The following is a 17,708-nucleotide window of genomic DNA, read 5'->3' as shown; positions in this document are numbered from 1 at the left end:
GTAGGCTAATTTAAAGTCGATTCTTTTTCTTTTTTTCTTTCTTTCTTTTTTTTTTTTTTTAGTGTATTCTTTATAAAAGACCAAACTTTATTTAGAACTGTATAATAAGGCAACTATAATATGAACATATATCCTGATTATTTATTTATAAATTTACTTAATTACAAATTCCTGTTTGACAAAAGCATAGAAGAAAATGTTGTTATATTCTGAAAACATAATGACAGCTTATTTTGCCCCCTAACTGGGATTAGTAATCTCACCAAACTACTTTTCCCTAATTTGCTCATATCTAGATGACAGATATAACTATGTAAACAGATTGTTGTTTTGGAAAATTTATTATATAATCTTATATAATATTTTGATTGTGAAATTGATATATCTCTTCTTTCACCCCATATTACATAGTTTGAAAATGTTCACACAGTGAGTGAAAAGGCTTTCACAATGTGATTTTTTTTAATAATCTTTAGTGATTGACATACTGAAAAGAGAACTAAGTATGGTAATATGCAGCCTTTTTCTAAGCACATAATATAGTAAATATTTTCTAAAATGATAAGTTTTCAAAATACGATCCAAAAAGTTAAGGAAATATGCTTTTAAATTCAGTTTCTCATTCAGATATATTTTGAATCTAGCCAAATAAGCTCATAGATAAAATGCTTTTGTAACAAATATGAAATGTTCAGATTTCATAAAAATTGAAGCATGTTTGCTAGATTATATAGAAAAGGCAGTGTACCATTTGAGAAAAAGTTTGATGTGGGCAAGATTTGTAAGCATGATGTATTGGTTTTCTGTTGCTGTGTAACAAATTCCCACAAAGTTAGTGCTTAAAACAATGCAACTTTATTACCTTATAGTTTCTTTGTGTCAGGAGTCTAGGCACAGCTTCACTGGGGCCTCTGTTTAAAGTCTCAGATGCTGATGTTAACATTTTGGTTGGAGCGGTTATCTTATCAGAGAGGTCCTCTTACAGGCTCACCAGTTCTTATAGAATTTCATTTCCTTGTGAATGCAGGACTGAGGTCCTGTTTTTTCCTTGGTGTTGCCTGAAGACTGCTTTATCTCCTAAAAGCTGCCTTCAGATTGTTGCCACATGGGCCACCCCATAGGCAATTTACATATTGTTTGCTTCTGCAAAGCCAGCAAGAGAGTCTCTGCTGCTGCTTCAGATCTTTCTTTTTCCTGACTCTGACTTAATGAGTATTTTTGTCCCAACCTCTCTTCATACTGTCCCACTGAGAACTCTTTTGATTTCCTTTCATCCTCCTGTCCCCTTACGTTTGCTTTTGACTCCTGTATTTGTTTTCAAGCTGCTCGTAAAGACATAACCGAGACTGGGTAATTTATACAGGAAAAAGGGTGTATTGGATTTACAATTCCACGTGGCTGGGGAAGCCTCACAATCATTGTGGAAGGCAAGGAGGAGCAAGTCACATCTTATGTAGATGGCAGCAGGCAAAGAGAGAGCTTGTTCAGAGAAACTCTACTTTATAAAGCCATCAGATCTCATGAGTCTTATTCACTGTCACGAAAACAGCACAGGAAAGACCTACCTCCATGATTTAATTACCTCCCACTGGGTCCCTCCCACAACTTGTTGGAATTCAAGATGAGATTTGGGTGGGGACACAACCAAAACATCATTCCACTCCTGGCCCCTCCCAAATATCATGTCCTCACATTTCAAAACCAATCATGCCTTTGCGACTGTCACCCAAAGTCTTAACTCATTTCAGCATTAACTTAAAAGTCTACAGTCCAGTCTCATCTGAGACAAGGCAAATCTCTTCTGCCTAAGAGCCTGAAAAATCAAAAGCAAGTTGGTTACTTCCTAGATACAATGGGGGTACAGGCATTGGGTGAATACAGCCATTCCAAATGGGAGAAATTGGCCAAAACAAAGGGGCTACAGGCTCCATGCAAGTCTGAAATCCAGCATGTTAGTCAAATCTTAAAAGCTCCAAAATGATCTCCTTTGACTCCATGTCTCACATCTAGGTTACACTGATGAAAGAGGTCTTGGGCAGCTCCACCTCTGTGACTTTGCAGGATACGGCCTCCCTCCCAGATGCTTTAACAGGCTGGTGAGGGGTGTTTGTGGCTTTTCCAGGTGAATGGTACAAGCTTTTGGTGGATCTACCATTCTAGGGTCTGGAAGATGGTAGCCCTCTTCTTACAACTCCACTAGGGGGTGCCCCAGTAGCAAACTCTGTGTGGGGAAATTCCCTTCTGCACTGCCCTAGCAGAGGTTCTCTATGAGGGGCCTGCCCCTGCAGCACACTTCTGCTTGAGCATTCAGGCGTTTTCATATATCCTCTGAAATCTGGTTGGAGGTTCCCAATCCCCAATTCTTAACTTCTGTGCACTCATAGGCTCAACATCATGTGGAAGCTGCCAAGACTTGAGGCATGCACCATCTGCAGCCACAGCCCAAACTCTACGTTGGTCTCTTTCAGCAATGGCTAGAGTGGCTGGGATGCAGGGCACCAAGTCCCTAGGCTGCACACATCATGGGGACCCTGGGCCCAGCCCATGAAACCATTTTTTCCTCCGAAGCCTCCTGGCTTGTGATGGGAGGGGCTCCATGAAGACCTCTGACGTGGAAGACATTTTCCCCATTATCTTAGGGATTAACATTCAGCTCCTTGTTACTTATGCATATTTCTGCAGCTGACGTGGGTTTATCAGAAAATGGGATTTTCTTTTCTATCACATTGCCAGTCTGCAAATTTTCCAGACTTTTATGTCATATTTTCCCATTACCTCACGATTTAGGAGACACTATAGAAGTTGATATGGTTTGGCTGTGTCCCTACCCAAATCTCATCTTGAATTCCTACATGCTGTGGGAGGGACCTAGTGGGAGGTTATTGAATCATGAGGGCAGGTCTTTCCCAAGATGTTCTTGTGATAGTGTAAGTCTCATGAGATCTGATGGCTTTATAAAGTGGAATTTCCCTGAACAAGCTCTCCCTTTGCCTGCTGCCATCCACGTAAGATGTGACTTGCTTCTCCTTGCCTTCTGCCATGATTGTGGGCTTCCCCAGTCACATGGAACTGTTAAGTCCAATAAATCCTTTTTCCTGTATAAATTACCCAGTCTCAGGTATGTCTTTATCAGCAGCATGAAAATGAACTAATATAGTAAATAGGTATCAGTAGAGTAGGGCACTGCAGAAAAGATAACCCAAAAATGTGGAAGTGACTTTGGAACTGGGTAACAGGCAGAGGTTGGAGTGGTTTGGAGGGCTTAGAAGAAGACAGGAAAATGGGGTAAAGTTTGGAACTCCCTAGAGACTTGTTGAATGGCTTTGAACAAAATGCTGATAATGATAGGGACAATGAAATCCAGGCTGAGGTGATCTCAGATGGAGATGAGGAATTTGTTGGGAACTGGTGCAAAGGTGACCCTTGTTAGGTATTAGCAAAGAGACTGGCAACATTTTGGCCCTGCTCTAGTGATTTGTGGAACTTTAAACTTGAGAGAGTTGATTTAGGGTATCTGGCAGAAGAAATTTCTAAGCAGCAAAGCATTCAAGATGTGACCTAGTTGCTGTTAAAGGCATTCAGTTTTAAAGGGAAAACGCATCATATAAGTTTGGAAAATTTATGTTTGGGTTCTCAGGGACACCTGCTCCTTGGATGAGCACCATGACCTTGACTCACAGTCTTGCCTTCAAGGTTTAGTAACCTTGTTGGGGACCCATCACACTACATCCAGAAAGCAAAATTTTTAATCTCTCCTAGATGTACTGTGTGGGGAGGGCACACTGACTGATTCAGGAAATGAGCAGAAGGCTTCTTAGGGGAGATGGCATCTAGCCAAGACTGAGGAGAAGTGTTGGGGCAATCCAAGTAGAAGGAGCACTATGTATACAGGCGTGGAGGCATCAGAGCACCAGTTTCCTGTGCCTGGGAACATATGGTAGAGGCAGTGCTGTGAGGAGAGAATTGGAATTGGTAGGCTAGAGCCAGATTACAAGGATTTTGTCCTAAGGAGTTTTAATTCTGTCCAAATGTGATACAAAGGCATTACAGGGTTTTTGGCATAAGAGCCATGAGGTTTATTTTGGTGCTTCAAGAAAAAAATTCCTGTCTGCAAAATGGAAAATAGGGTAAGATGGGATTGAGATTGAAAACAGGCAATAGTTGTATGTGTTGTGGGGAATTATTCATTCAATAAATGCTGTATTTTATTTAGTATTTAAAATACCTCATTCAGAAAACTCAGGGAAGTAGACTGATTTTGTAGCTCTTGTCCCAAAGATGCTCACTGTCTAGTGTGTGAGACAGAAGAAATCATAAACTAAAGGAATATAGGAAAGCTTACTTTCAAAGGATTTCATCATTTACTTAATGTAAAACAAAGCAATACTGAACAAAGTGTAAGTGCTTAGCAGAAGTTATTTTGAAAACAGTAATCAGATTTGATCTGGTATATTTGTAACCTGTAATAATATTTAGTCCTTTATTTCAAAGTTTTATTGCCAAACTAAGACCTACCAGTTGTTTTGAATGGCTAGTAAATAATCAGACATACTTGAAAACACTGTTTGGTTTGCTATTTGATTGTTTTAAAGGTTTACCTTACTGGGACCTGATTGCACCATTACTAGCAGCTTTTCTGACCCTAAACTCTCTTTGATGATGTTGGCATCACACAGAAGAGATTCATGATAACACACATAAGTACCAATAGCTAGACAATAAAGTGATACACACACACACACACACACACACATATATATATGGAAGATTATAGTGCTTGTAGCTCTTTCTTATATTCTCTTGGCTGTGTCTTCATGGGTATGATGAAGGTAACAGGATTGATGGGAAAGCTGTGTGTTGGTTGCCCTCAGGTATCTTTAGCAGGGATCGTTGTGTTACTTTCTCTTGTTAACCTTCTCACACTACTAAGTGCCAGTATTCTTAGGTGAGCTGGGGTATATTGTAGAACGAACAAACAAACAAACAAACAGTTGAGGCAAGCTACTGAATTGTTTTTGCGCTCATTTTAAGATAGCATGTAATTTTAATTGGAGTTAAAGCCCAGAGTAAATTTTTACTTTTATTAAGTTGAATCTCCACTTTGGTGGAAAATTTGGTTATTTTCTGTAAATCTCTTGTTCTAAAATTAACTCTTCATTGATGGGAGAAAATGTTGGATATTTTTCTAAAACAAATCTAGATAGTGTTTCAGGATAACATCTTCATATTTAATGGTTACATGTGTTATAGACAGCTAATGAAGAGAGTTAAGATCTTATTTATGTTCATATTAGCAGCATCATTATTTGAGTCTGTTATAGACTCAAATTGACATTACCAAGCAGTAATTGTGATTCAGTGGTATGCATATATTTAGGGTTTAAAAGGTTTGTTTTTCTAATACAGTTGCATAAACAAATCTTTCTTGCTTCTGTGTTTTATATCAGCATAAGCTGTCTGAGTATTTTGTTTAGTTTTAGTACCCCTAGAAGTCAGAATTTAGTGGAGGAAGCCTTGGCTTGGATGGACTTGTTATATCATGATATCAGATTCTGGACAGTAATTTGTCAGGCTGGTTGGAAAATATATATATTCTAATTTTTAAAAGTTTCATTAGAAATAGTTGATTATCACATTTACTTTTCTTAGAAATTTTTCTCAGCATTGACTTTTCGTTATATCTTTAAATTGGAATAAAACATAATTCTAGTTGACATTTTTATTAATATTCTGAACAAAGTGAGGTTGGATTACATTGTTTTCTGTTACCAAATGAAAAGGACAGGATACTGGAGCAGATACATACAACTAATTCCACCACTAAACTTACAGCTCTTGAATACTAGTTGTATGTCTTTGGGTGAAATATAGAACTATTAACCTTAATTTTCTCATCAGGAAATGGAAAAGTAGTGACAGCACCTATTGTAGGGCTACAGGATCATTGGGAAGATCAAATTAGATAATGTATATGAAGTGCTAAGCATAGTGCTTGGCATCAGCAACAGCAGCAGATGCAACAGCATCCTCCACTCATCATGTATCATCTCCACCTTCATTGCCCTACTTCAGGCCTTCATCAAGGCTTTCATCAGACTTTCACCGTTTTTTGCAGAACCTTATCATCCCATTCTCCATACTGTGATCAGTGACCTTTCAAAGCACAAATTTGATCACACTACCTGCTGGCTTAAAATGCTGCATTGACTCTTCTCATTGGCAGGATAAAATTCAGACTACACTATATATATTGTTTTTATGGTGTTCCATTACTTCTATTTTCTGTGGATTTTGTGAAAATTAGTATTTATATTGGTTAACAGGATATAGATGTAAATAATCTGTTTAGATATTAGCAGATATAAGGATAACATTAATGGTTGATGTGTACCTCACATCAAGTTGCAGGTCTTTGATAGTTCACGGAAGGTGTCTTTTTGGCTTTGTTTTTGCCTTTTTTTTTTTTTTTTTAATTCAAGTTTCAGGTCACTTTGGATAGTTTGCCTTGTAGATTTACTGCTTGAACTTTGAAGACTGAAGAACAGGGACCTCACAAAGAGAATGTAATATAATGATAATAGAGAAAATCTGTATATATTAGGCTAGATGTTATTGTTAGGGATTTCCTCAAGAATCATCTATATATTGACTATAATGTATATTTATATCATATTGCATCAAACAGCATTACTGCATATTGATGGAAATCTATGGTAGTGTGCCTGTTTGGAAACCAGGGATAAATGGTTGCTATGTGAGTAAAGTCATCAACTGCCAGCACAGCCGAAAGCAGAAGAAATGTATAGCTATCTACCCACAGCCTATCACTTTCTTTCTATTCCTAGCCATCTCTATGGGCTTCCCAGCCCTTGACTCTTTCTTCCTGTAAAGCTGATTCCTTTTTACCATTCCATTCTTTTTGAAGTACAAATGTACCCCAAATTTCTAGATAGTACTTTAAGCTTAACTTGAATTAATTATTTCCAGTTCTATTTGTGGACAACTTGTTACCTTTAATAGTTAATAGTCTGTGCCAGAGCCACTTAGTATCTAGTCAACAAACAAGTACAGATTAAGTGCTGAAATTGAGAGCGTTTAGAAACCCCTTTAGCAATTTGATCGTACCTAAACATTTGTTACTGCATTTTACAAAAGTAACAGTCAGTGGCAGATTGGAAATTAAAACCAGAACCAGCAGCTAAAACAAAAACCCTGGTCTTTCACTACAGTGAGTTTGAAATGTTCTGGTTTATGTTGTTAGGACATTGCAGTCTCTGGATTTACCTGCATTCTGACAGCATGACAGTTTTTGTCAGAGTAACAAGGCCAGGCAGGTAGTTTAAGATGGTAGGCACAGTACCAGGTGGGAAGTGAAAATATACTACACTGCTGCCTCCTCTGAGACAGCCATGCAGTGAGGCACCCAAGCTTCATGGAGAGGCTGTCTCCAGTCCTCAGTCCTAGTCTTTAAATGCTGCCAGCCCTGGCCCTGGACCTGTGTGGTACGTGAATCTTTAGGTAATTCTGGTGCTGGCTGTTGAGCCCCTCTCAAGCTGTGCATCTTAACACTGGAGGCTCCACATCCAAGAGGGATACACTGTCCCCACTGTGCCTTTTCTGAATTCCTGGCCCACAGGATCTGTGAGCATAATAAAGTGAATGTTCTTTTATGCCACTAAGTTTGAATAATGGTTTGTTACGTAATTGTAGTATTGGGGAAAAATCCCTAAAAATTGGCCTCACGTAGAATTGTGATTTAGAAAAAAACACTGGTGAGTGAAAAAACCTTGTCCTGCCATTGGTGTGTTGCTTTTTAAGTCATTATAGTATTTTAACTTTGTAAATACATGTAAAAAGGTAGTTAATAATTTCAATGTCATATTTAATTGCCTAGGTATGTGTGAGTTCTAGGCTTCATCTTTTATGAGCCTTAAATTATGCTTAGTGCATTATATACATGGATGTTTTCTTAGACTAAAATGTATCCAGCACTAAGCTACAAACATCTCCAGACTTTACTAAGAGCCAAACCCAAAGGACCTAATTTTTCAGAACTAGTCTATGTAAAATACCATGAAAAGAGACTGTGTAGGTTCCTTTTAGCCCGCAGTTTTATTAGAATATTATTAGGGGCATTTCTAAATTTGAATGATCCTAATATACTCTGCTCTGAATTTTTGAAATATTAGATGTTTTATCTAATATAATTGAGCATTAGTAAACTGAAGAAGTTTGCTCTATTGTAGGGTTTTCATATTAAATCTACATTGTTTTAAATTAATTTAATTTCTTTGCATATGGTAATATTACTTTTTGGTACTTGGATCTGTAGAAGATGGATATAGCTTTTCTTAGAATACTAGAACACATGAGCCTCTTTTTCATTTTTGCTGTTATTTTCTTCCTCCTCATTTAATTGTCCGTTCACTTACATATTTATTAACCATAAGATAAAATAATAAGCGTCACTTATTGAGCATCTGCTATGTGCCAGGGACTATGCTAGGTGCTTTGCATACTATTAATTCATTTTATCATCTGCAAATGCAAAATATATATTATTTCCATTTGACAGATAAGGAAATAAGCTTGTATATTAATATTTGAATTAAAGCAAAAATAACATAAGGTTGTTATTTCTGAATGGTTTTTGACCCACAAGTGTAGTGTCTCGTATATAAATACCTGTTTATCAACAAGAGAACCACATCTGACTTTACCCAAGTAGCTAAATTACTCAGATACATGTATTTTCATTTAATGGATCAATTTGTCCATTAGTACTTTCTTTAACCCTGGCAGAAAAATGTTTTTATAGTAATCCTAACCTGAGTTTCATGATGAAATACTGAAAATAACTCATGGTTATTAATGATTTAATGCTAGTAGTATAATGGTAACTTTGTTGAGGTTTAAGAGGGAGGTTAATACTGGGGTCTGGAATCTACTCAGTTAATCCCAGCTCTACCCTGTGCTAGTTGTATAACCTTGTCAAGCCTCTTCAGCTTCCTTATCTGTGAAATAGGGATGTTATAACTGTACTCTGAGGTAAGCTTATTTGGTTTTTTAATTATGTGAGAAATTTTACTAAACTGGAAATTTTTTCTTTTTTGTATTTGTAAGGACTAGCTTGGGCTTTGCATGCATTTTAGATGGGACTAAACCGGGCAATCTTTGCAGTTGTATTGTTGATGTGTGTGGCACTTTTTCTCAGAATTCTCATTATTTGTTCATTTATAACAGCAGTAGTCTTATGCTTTATGCTAACTTTTTAAAAATTGGCTTTTCTCTGTTTTTTTTTTTTTTTTTTAAAGGAGCTTTGAAACACCAAAAAGTTAGTTCTTTGAACACTGGGCATCTTAAGTATGTTTATTTTGAGCTTAGTCTTCAGTTTAATATGTGTCATATCTATAAAGATTTTAATGAGAACAGGAAAACAACTGTATATATTTGAATAATTATACAAATTATAATTGAAAGAAAAATACCATGCCAAATTAGAACTAATGTTAATTCTTGTGATCATTTTTTCTGAGATCTGGTGTTTTTATTTAGCAAAATGGACATCAACTTTATGATATTGGAATATACAATAATTTTTCCTTTGAAATTAATAATTAATGTTGATTATGGCTTTACTTAGAATTTAAGCAGGTTTCTAGCCCAGGATCTTTGTATGTGTTGTTCTCTCCTCTTGGACGACTCTTCCCTACTTTCCTTGCATTTCCTCTCATTAGGGCTCATGTAAACACCATTTCTTCAGAGACGTTTTCCCTCCACATTGCTGTACTCCCCACTCCTAGTTTTTTCATAAGTCAGTTTCTTTCATAGATTTTATTACAGCTTTAAGCTACATTATTTGTTCTTTTTACCTATTTGTTGTCTACCTCTGCCCATTGTAACTAAGCTTCACGGGATAGAGGGCAATGTGTCTTACCTACTGTTTTCATATAGAGTGACTAGGAGAGCGTTGACAACGCCACCAGCAGTCAATGCTCAGTAACTATGATGAGTATCAGTGAAGGAAAGAGGTAAGTAGCATCATCCCTGTTTTACAAGGGTCACACAGCTGCTCAGTGGTAGGACTGGAATTTAATTCCAGTAGTCAGTCTAATTCCAAACACTTTGTTTGGACCCAGGAGAAAGCAGTTTTATATATATTCTCAGATTGAATCATTGCTATAATCCTGTGATAAGAATCATTACTCACATTTTACAAATGAGGAAACTGGGGTCCTTTGTAACTTTGTCAAAGGTGCATTACTGCAAAACTAGAGAAGCAGTTTATTTGGTCTCAAGCTCAGTGTTCTCTAGTGAAAATCAGAGATGGCTTTTATAAGCTTACTTTTTGTGTGTTGTGGAGTCTTTTTCTGTGATCATTTGAACTCAATCTAAATCTACCCTAATGTGCTTTATGCATACTTCTCTTAAAGGAGTAAAAGTAAAGGAGTACATTTTCTATTTCAGTCTTGCAGCCTTAGCTAAACCCAGGTAATGGTGTTAAACAGGTAGCAATTTTGAACTTGGAGGCTTGTTTCATTCCCAGTGTTTTCAGTAATTCTGTCTTTCTTTTAGCAAATATATACTGAGTGCCACTTATTTGCCTGATTCTGTCGTAGCTAAGCACTGGAGAAAACAATGCTGAGCAAGACTCACACCCTACTATTAACATAGTAACTATGTAAAAAATATTTAAAGCAGTATTTTCTTAAAAAAATGTAATACTGAAATGAATGAGATACCTGTAGTCACTAAACTGGAAAGATGCCCATGAGATACTGTTCATTTTAAAACTGAATTGTAGCCCATGAGATATAGCATGAGTCTACTTTTTTTTGTTAAAAAAGAAAGTGTATGGGCTGGGCGTGGTGGCTTATGCCCATAATCCCAGCACTTTGGGAGGCCGAGCCGGGCAGGTCACCTGAGGTCAGGAGTTCGAGACCAGTCTGACCAACATGGAGAAACCCTGTCGCTACTAAATATACAAAAAAATGGCCAGGCATGGTGGCACATGCCTGTAATCCCAGCCACTCAGGAGGCTGAGGCAGGAGAATCACTTGAACCCGGGAGGTGTAGGTTGCCGTGAGCAGAGATTGCGCCATTGCACTTCCAGCCTGGGCAACAAAGTGAAACTCGGTTTCCAAAAAAAAAAAGAATGTGTATGAATTATATAAAAGAGAGTAACCTGCGAAACTGTGAATAATTACTATATCTGGAAGTGGGATTGGATAAGCAGAAGGTGGAACTTTCTTGTACACATTTTTCTAATGATAGGATCAAGAGTAATTTTTTTTCTTTTTAAATATTTCTTAGCATTTTTAATATAGAAAAAAAAAGGATGTAGAGAAAATTTTTATATGGAGAACGTTTATAGATTACTATATTTTAAGTGAAAAACAGTATTAGAGTATGATTTTGATTTTCTGATGTATCTAAATTTTCTCTGTAATACGACTTTCATAATATGACAATAAAGAAGTTTTTATTAGAGCGTTCTTTCTGCCCTGTTTTCGTTAAGAATCAAATAAAAACAAATAAACAAGAAAACTAAAGCAAGGTAAAGATCCTAGCTAAAAATGGGAGTTGGTGGTAGTGGGAATGTGTAAGTAGGGAAGCACCTTATTTTCTGATTTTTGGTCTTTCCTGATGTGTCATCAATTAAGTTTATTTGCTGAATTTTTGGGTGCTTACTAAAGCCAGATACTGTTCTAAGTACTTTACATATGTTAATCCTCTGAGGTATGCTCTATTATTACCCCCATCTTAAAGATGAGGCTCAGAAAAGTTAAATGTTTTGCCTAAGGTTACAGAATTAGTAAGTGGCACCCCTATGATAAAAAGCTATATAGTCTTTCTTTTGCTATTTCTAAGTGCCAGTTTGTGAACTGTAAATACCAATCCAATTTTCAACAGAGGTTTATGTTTTTCTGCATTAATGGAAAGAGATTATTAATTTTAGGTCAGGATTCTGGCAGTCCTAGTGTCCAAATGTATTTTTCGGCCCCATCAGGGATTGTGAAAGAGCCTTTGTGATTTCTACATCTCACCAGAAATGAACAGATACGGGTTATAAAACTGAAGCTAACATGTTGTTGGTCACATTCTGGGTTTTTTTTTTTTTTTCCCTCTGGCAGCTTGGCATAATGGAAAAATCCTGGGTTTTAGCTTCAGTTAAGATTTCAGTTTAATTCTGGCTTCAGCATTTTCTACCACAAGCCTTTAGTTGAGTCACATTCCTTTGTTTCTTCACTTGCAAAATAAAGATGATAATACTGCCCTTTTAGTATGCTTGTGAAGATTACATGAAATGATGTAGGCAAAAGACCTTTAACATAGAGTCAGGCATATAGTAGGATCTTCATAAATATTAAGGCATTTCTTCAGGTAGGTGTATCAGAATAAAATGAGGATTAGCCTTGGGAAACAAATTCTACCTGATTTTCTACTATAGAATGCAGGTACAACTGCTGCTGGAGAATATTCTGCAAAAAAAAGTGTTAATATTTTAAGATGCCTGATTAATTTAGTACATACTTATATACAGACTTAAATGATTTGTGACAATTAATAAGTTAATTCTTAATTATTATTTTCGTTTATTTATTTATTTATTTTTGAGGCAGAGTCTGGCACTGTCTCCCAGGCTAGAGTGCAGTGGCACCATCTCTGCTCACTGAAGCTTCCACCTCCCAGGTTCAAGCAATTGTCCTGCCTCAGCCTTCCGAGTAGCCGGGACTACAGGTGTACACAACTATGCTCAGCTAATTTTTGTATTTTTAGTATAGATGGGGTTTCACCATGTTGGCCAGACTAGTCTTGAACTCCTGACCTCAAGTGACCCACCCACCTTGGCATCCCAAAGTGCTGGGATTACAGGCATGAGCCACAGCACTGGTCCCTGTAATATGTTTTTCTATCATTTTTTTTTTTTTTTTTGCTAATCTTTTCTTTTTTCTGCTGTTTAATGTTAAATGTTACCCATTTCTACTTGTGCTTTTTTTTTTTTCACCTTTTCCTTTGGGCTGCTTAAAAAAAAAATGTGATGCATTTTACTCTGCTGTCTGTACAGAAAAATATATTAATATATTTATTAGAGTGATTGCAGACCTGACCTGTGCTGCCCCTTGCTATCTAATGTAGTTTAGAATTATGATGTCTTCTTAAAAAGGGTAGAGGAGAACAATTAGATTCTGACCGGGGAACCAAGGAGCTGCCTTTTCAGTTGATTTGGGATATATTCCTTAGTTTATTTAAAATTGCTTTTCTGGCCGAGCACGGGGCTCACGGTAATCACAGCACTTAGGGAGACTGAGGCAGGTGGATCACCTGAGGTCCGGAGTTCGAGACCAGCCTGGCCAACATGGTGAAACCCAGTCTCTAATGAAAATATAAAAATTAGCCAGGCATGGTGGTCTGCACCTGTAATCCCAGCTACTTGGGAGGCTGAGGCAGGAGAATTGCTTGAACCCGGGAGGCGGAGGTTGCACTGAACCAAGATTGTACCACTGTACTCCAACCTGGGTGACAGAGTGAGGCTCCATCTCAAGAAAGAGAGAGAGAGAGAGAGAGAGAGAGAGAGAGAGAGAAGGAGAGGGAGAGAGAAGGCAGGCAGGCAGACAAGCAGGAAGGAAGGAAGGGAGGGAGGGAGGGAGGAAGGAAGATTGCCTCTCCCACAATTTAATAATTGAGTATATTTATTATGTGTTTAATAGATGAGCTCAGTTTCAAAATACTGACTTTATGTATGACTTTATGATTTAACTAACCTAAGATAAAAGGTATTGGGCTTAAGGAAATCCAGGAATGGATGATGAATCCAAGAATGATTGGAAATCCAAGAATGACTTCTTAAGTATTTCATTTTCAGTGAAATGGATATATATGAAAACTAACTTCTTTTAAAAACACAATTTTCGGCTGGGCACAGTGGCTCACACCTGTAATCCCAGCACTTTGGGAGGCCTAGGTGGGTAGATAATGAGGTCAAGAGTTCGAGACCAGTCTGGCCAACATGGTGAAACCCCGTCTCTACTAAAAACACAAAACTTATCCAGACGTTGTGGCAGGTGCCTGGAATCCCAGGTACTCGGGAGGCTGAGTCAGGAGAATCACTTGAACCTGGGAGGCGGAGGTTGCAGTGAGCCAGATCACGCCACTGCACTCCAGCCTGGGCAACAGAGCAAGACTTTGTCTCAAAAAACAAACAAACAAACAAACAAAAAAACTCCCACAATTTTCACTTTCTACCTCTGTGAGTTTATTTTACTGTATTAAGGAAATTCTTTTTTTTGAGACAGAGTCTCGCTCTGTCGCCCAGACTGGAGTGCAGTGGCGCAATCTCCGCTCACTGCAAGCTCTGCCTCCCAGGTTCACGCCATTCTCTTGCCTCAGCCTCCTGAGTAGCTGGGACTACAGGTGCCCGCCACCACGCCCGGCTAATTTTTTTGTATTTTTAGTAGAGACGGGGTTTCACTCTGTTAGCCAGGATGGTCTCGATCTCCTGACCTCGTGATCCGCCCTCCTCGGCCTCCCAAAGTGCTAGGATTACAGGCGTGAGCCACCACACCCGGCCTTTTTTTTTTTTGAGACAGGATCTCACTCTGCCACCCAGGCTGGAGTTCAGTGGTGCGATCTCGGCTCACTGCAGCTTCCACCTCCCAGGTTCAAACAATTCTCCCACTTCACCCTCCCGAGTAGCTGGGATTACAGGGCCAGGCCACCAAGCATAGCTAATTTTTGCATTTTTAGTAGAGACAGAGTTTCACCATGTTGACCAGGCTGATCTCGAACTCCTGACCTCAGGTGATACACATGCTTTGGCCTCCCAAAGTGCTGGGATTACGGGGTGAGCCACTGCACCTGGCCAGGAATTCTTATTTTTTAAAAATAATTTTCTTTGTAAATTTTACTCTCACTATGTTATCTCAGCATAGTAATGGAAATGAAATATGTTCATTATTAACAAAATTACTAGTTTTATTCTATAGTCTAATGTACATCATCGTCAGTTCAGTAACTGAAAATAATATTTTAAGTACTAAGTGTAATGATTTTTCCTCTTTACTATCAGCAGTTTCCTAAGCTTGTTTATTTGTTAAATAATAAGATCTTCAGGAATTTGTCATTCTCTTTTCTAGGATAGTACTTTTGCTGTAAGAAGGTTGGTGCATGAGAGTGCTTAAGTACATAAATGAAAGTGTTAATTGTTAGTAAAAACAATAATAAAAAATTAGAAATTCTTTAAGTAGATTGGATCTGGAACAAAGTGAACAGATTTTATATTTTCCTATTAATATAGTTCTCCAGCATAGTTCCATAGACCCATAGTACCCCTTAATTCTAAATGATAGATTAGGAAATTTTTTATGTTTTCCTTTTAGAAGAATTGGAATCAAGTTCTGCCACATCTGCCAAGCCTGGTTGAACTTTCATTCTGTATACGTCATTATTCATCCTTCATTTGTAGTCCATTATACTTAGTTACTCTCATCATGACTTAATTTTTTCCCTACCTCCTGATTATCATAGATATTAAGGGCCCTCACTGGAATAATATAAGAAAAAATTGATCCCTAAACGGCAGATCTGAAAAGCTTACTCCCCAAATACTTATTTATTCAATGTACCATACAAGGGACCTTACTTTACTTCTCTCTGTTAAGCTTCATAACATCTATATCATAAAACTATCTTGGGGACTATTGATAATGCATATAAAGTGCTAGTGTGGGCTATCTAATACATAGCAGGTAATCAACAGGAGGCAACTGCTGCTTTTATTCTCTAAAAATGTCTAGAACAAAAGCCAATACATGCCTTCTGTTGAAAGTGCTCATTTGGGTCCTGATTTTGGTCACTGCTGTTCTTCCTGGAATCTTTACTCCTGAACAGTAAACAATGCCAGCAGAAACTAAAAGTGATCATTTTTCTTCTCTCTAAAGAAAAATTTAATATTGACTGCTTTTGTTAAAATAAGACATTATATGATGTTTATTAGGCAGATAATCTTGAGGGAAAGTGTTTTTTTTTTTTTTTTTCTTTTTTTAAAGATCTCTCTTATGGCCTTGGCTAATATTTGAAATGTTGTATCTTAGAAAAATCTTCATTCTTTGTCACAATTAAGGGGTGGTTTGACTGGATTAATTTTTTCCTTAGAAAATATTCCATAATTTTAAAGGTATTTATAGCCTTTTGGCTTCTAGCTTCCATTGGTTCGGTTGAGAATGAGTTTTTTTGGACCACTTTGAGTGTTTTTTTTTTTTTTGAGATGGAGTCTTGCTCTGTCACCAGGTCGGAGAGCAGTGGCACAATCTCATCTCACTGCAACCTCCATCTCCCAGGTTCAAGCGATTCTCTTGCCTCAGCTTCCTGGGTAGCTGGGATTACAGGTGTGCACCACCACACCTGGTTAATTTTTGTATTTTTAGTAGAGACAGGGTTTCGCCATGTTGCCCAGGGTGGTCTCAAACTCCTGGCCTCAAGCGATACACCTGCCTCAGCCTTCCAAAGTGCTTGGATTACAGGTGTGAGCCACCATGCCTGACCTGACCACTTTGAACTTTGATCTTTAATTGGTGACCTGTTTTGTCACTCAGTAACCTTTAAACCTTTATTCCTGTTGTTTTAAACAATCTACCAGATACCTTTTGGCCTCTATTCCTGTTGTTTTAAACTATCTGCCAGATACCTTTTGTACTCCGGTGGCTGTTTGGAAATGTTTTGGGGCAAGTTTTGACAGTCAGCATGCCTGGGGATGCTGGGGGAGGGTCCTTTGGCATTTTGTATCTATAGGCCAATGAAGTTAATTTTCTTGTAGTTAATTTCCTTGCAACAGAGGGAACAGTCTCACCCAAGATGTCAGTGGAGGCTCTCATTGGAAATGTTGTAACCCTGGGGAAATATAAGAATAATTACAGCTGCATGTTGATTATGATGTATGATGAGAGAAACAAGACACATACACCAAAGACCAATGAGTATGTTTGGTATGTTTGGTAATCGTGTTATAGACATGCTAAGTGAAATTATGGAGGAAGAAAGTATAAATGACATGGTACAAACTGAAACAATAAAAATCACTATGTGAAATACAGCCATTAAAAATTATCTATATATATGTATCATGTTACTTCTTGGACATTATAGGCACTGTTACGCTTAGTAATGTTTCTGACACTTTTTTGGTATTTCCACTTTTGACACTTTTCTGTATTTCCAAGTAGTACCTACTCTTAATTACTTTGACAGATCAAGAAAATTAACTCTTTTGTATAGTAGGATATCTATGTGTAACATAAACTCTTTTTTTATAGTAGGATATCTGTTTGTAACATAAACACTTAGCAATTCCCAGATCCAGAAAGATTTGAAAAGAAACATTTTTGCTAAGGCTAGAACATGGCTGATAATAATAGCTATATATTTCTAAATTAGAGTGGCATTCAGAAAGACTTGATCAGGGTTGTACTTGTGCAGTTTCATAGCAGTTTCTGAGTTAGCAATTTGCAGATCTGTTTCATTAATGTTTTAGGAGATGATTTACCAGAATAGCATATGTAGGTAGCTGTATTATAAGAATTTGGATTATCCACCATTTTTCTGTGGTCCATTTTACTACTTTATTAATGTTGCTGACTAAGAAAACTGTACATTAGAAATGCAGGACTCCAAGGAAGCAGAGAAGGAGTAAGATAATGATGTAGGAAGAT

The 17,708-nt window shown here is 37.5% G+C and overlaps 1 protein-coding gene across 4 annotated transcripts in view; it reads left to right on the top strand.

Annotated features, from left to right (window-relative positions):
- The window catches only part of TDRD3 (tudor domain containing 3), a 186,540-nt gene that overhangs the window by 123,738 nt on the left and 45,094 nt on the right, over positions 1-17,708 (top strand). The gene's annotated exons all lie outside the window — the stretch shown is intronic.

This window comes from Trachypithecus francoisi, unplaced genomic scaffold, assembly GCF_009764315.1.
Source record: "Trachypithecus francoisi isolate TF-2019V2 unplaced genomic scaffold, Tfra_2.0 Lachesis_group18, whole genome shotgun sequence".
In the NCBI taxonomy this organism is placed as follows: Eukaryota; Metazoa; Chordata; class Mammalia; order Primates; family Cercopithecidae; genus Trachypithecus; species Trachypithecus francoisi.
The sequence above is the reverse complement of the archived record's forward strand: the minus strand, read 5'-3'. Positions and strand labels throughout refer to the sequence as shown.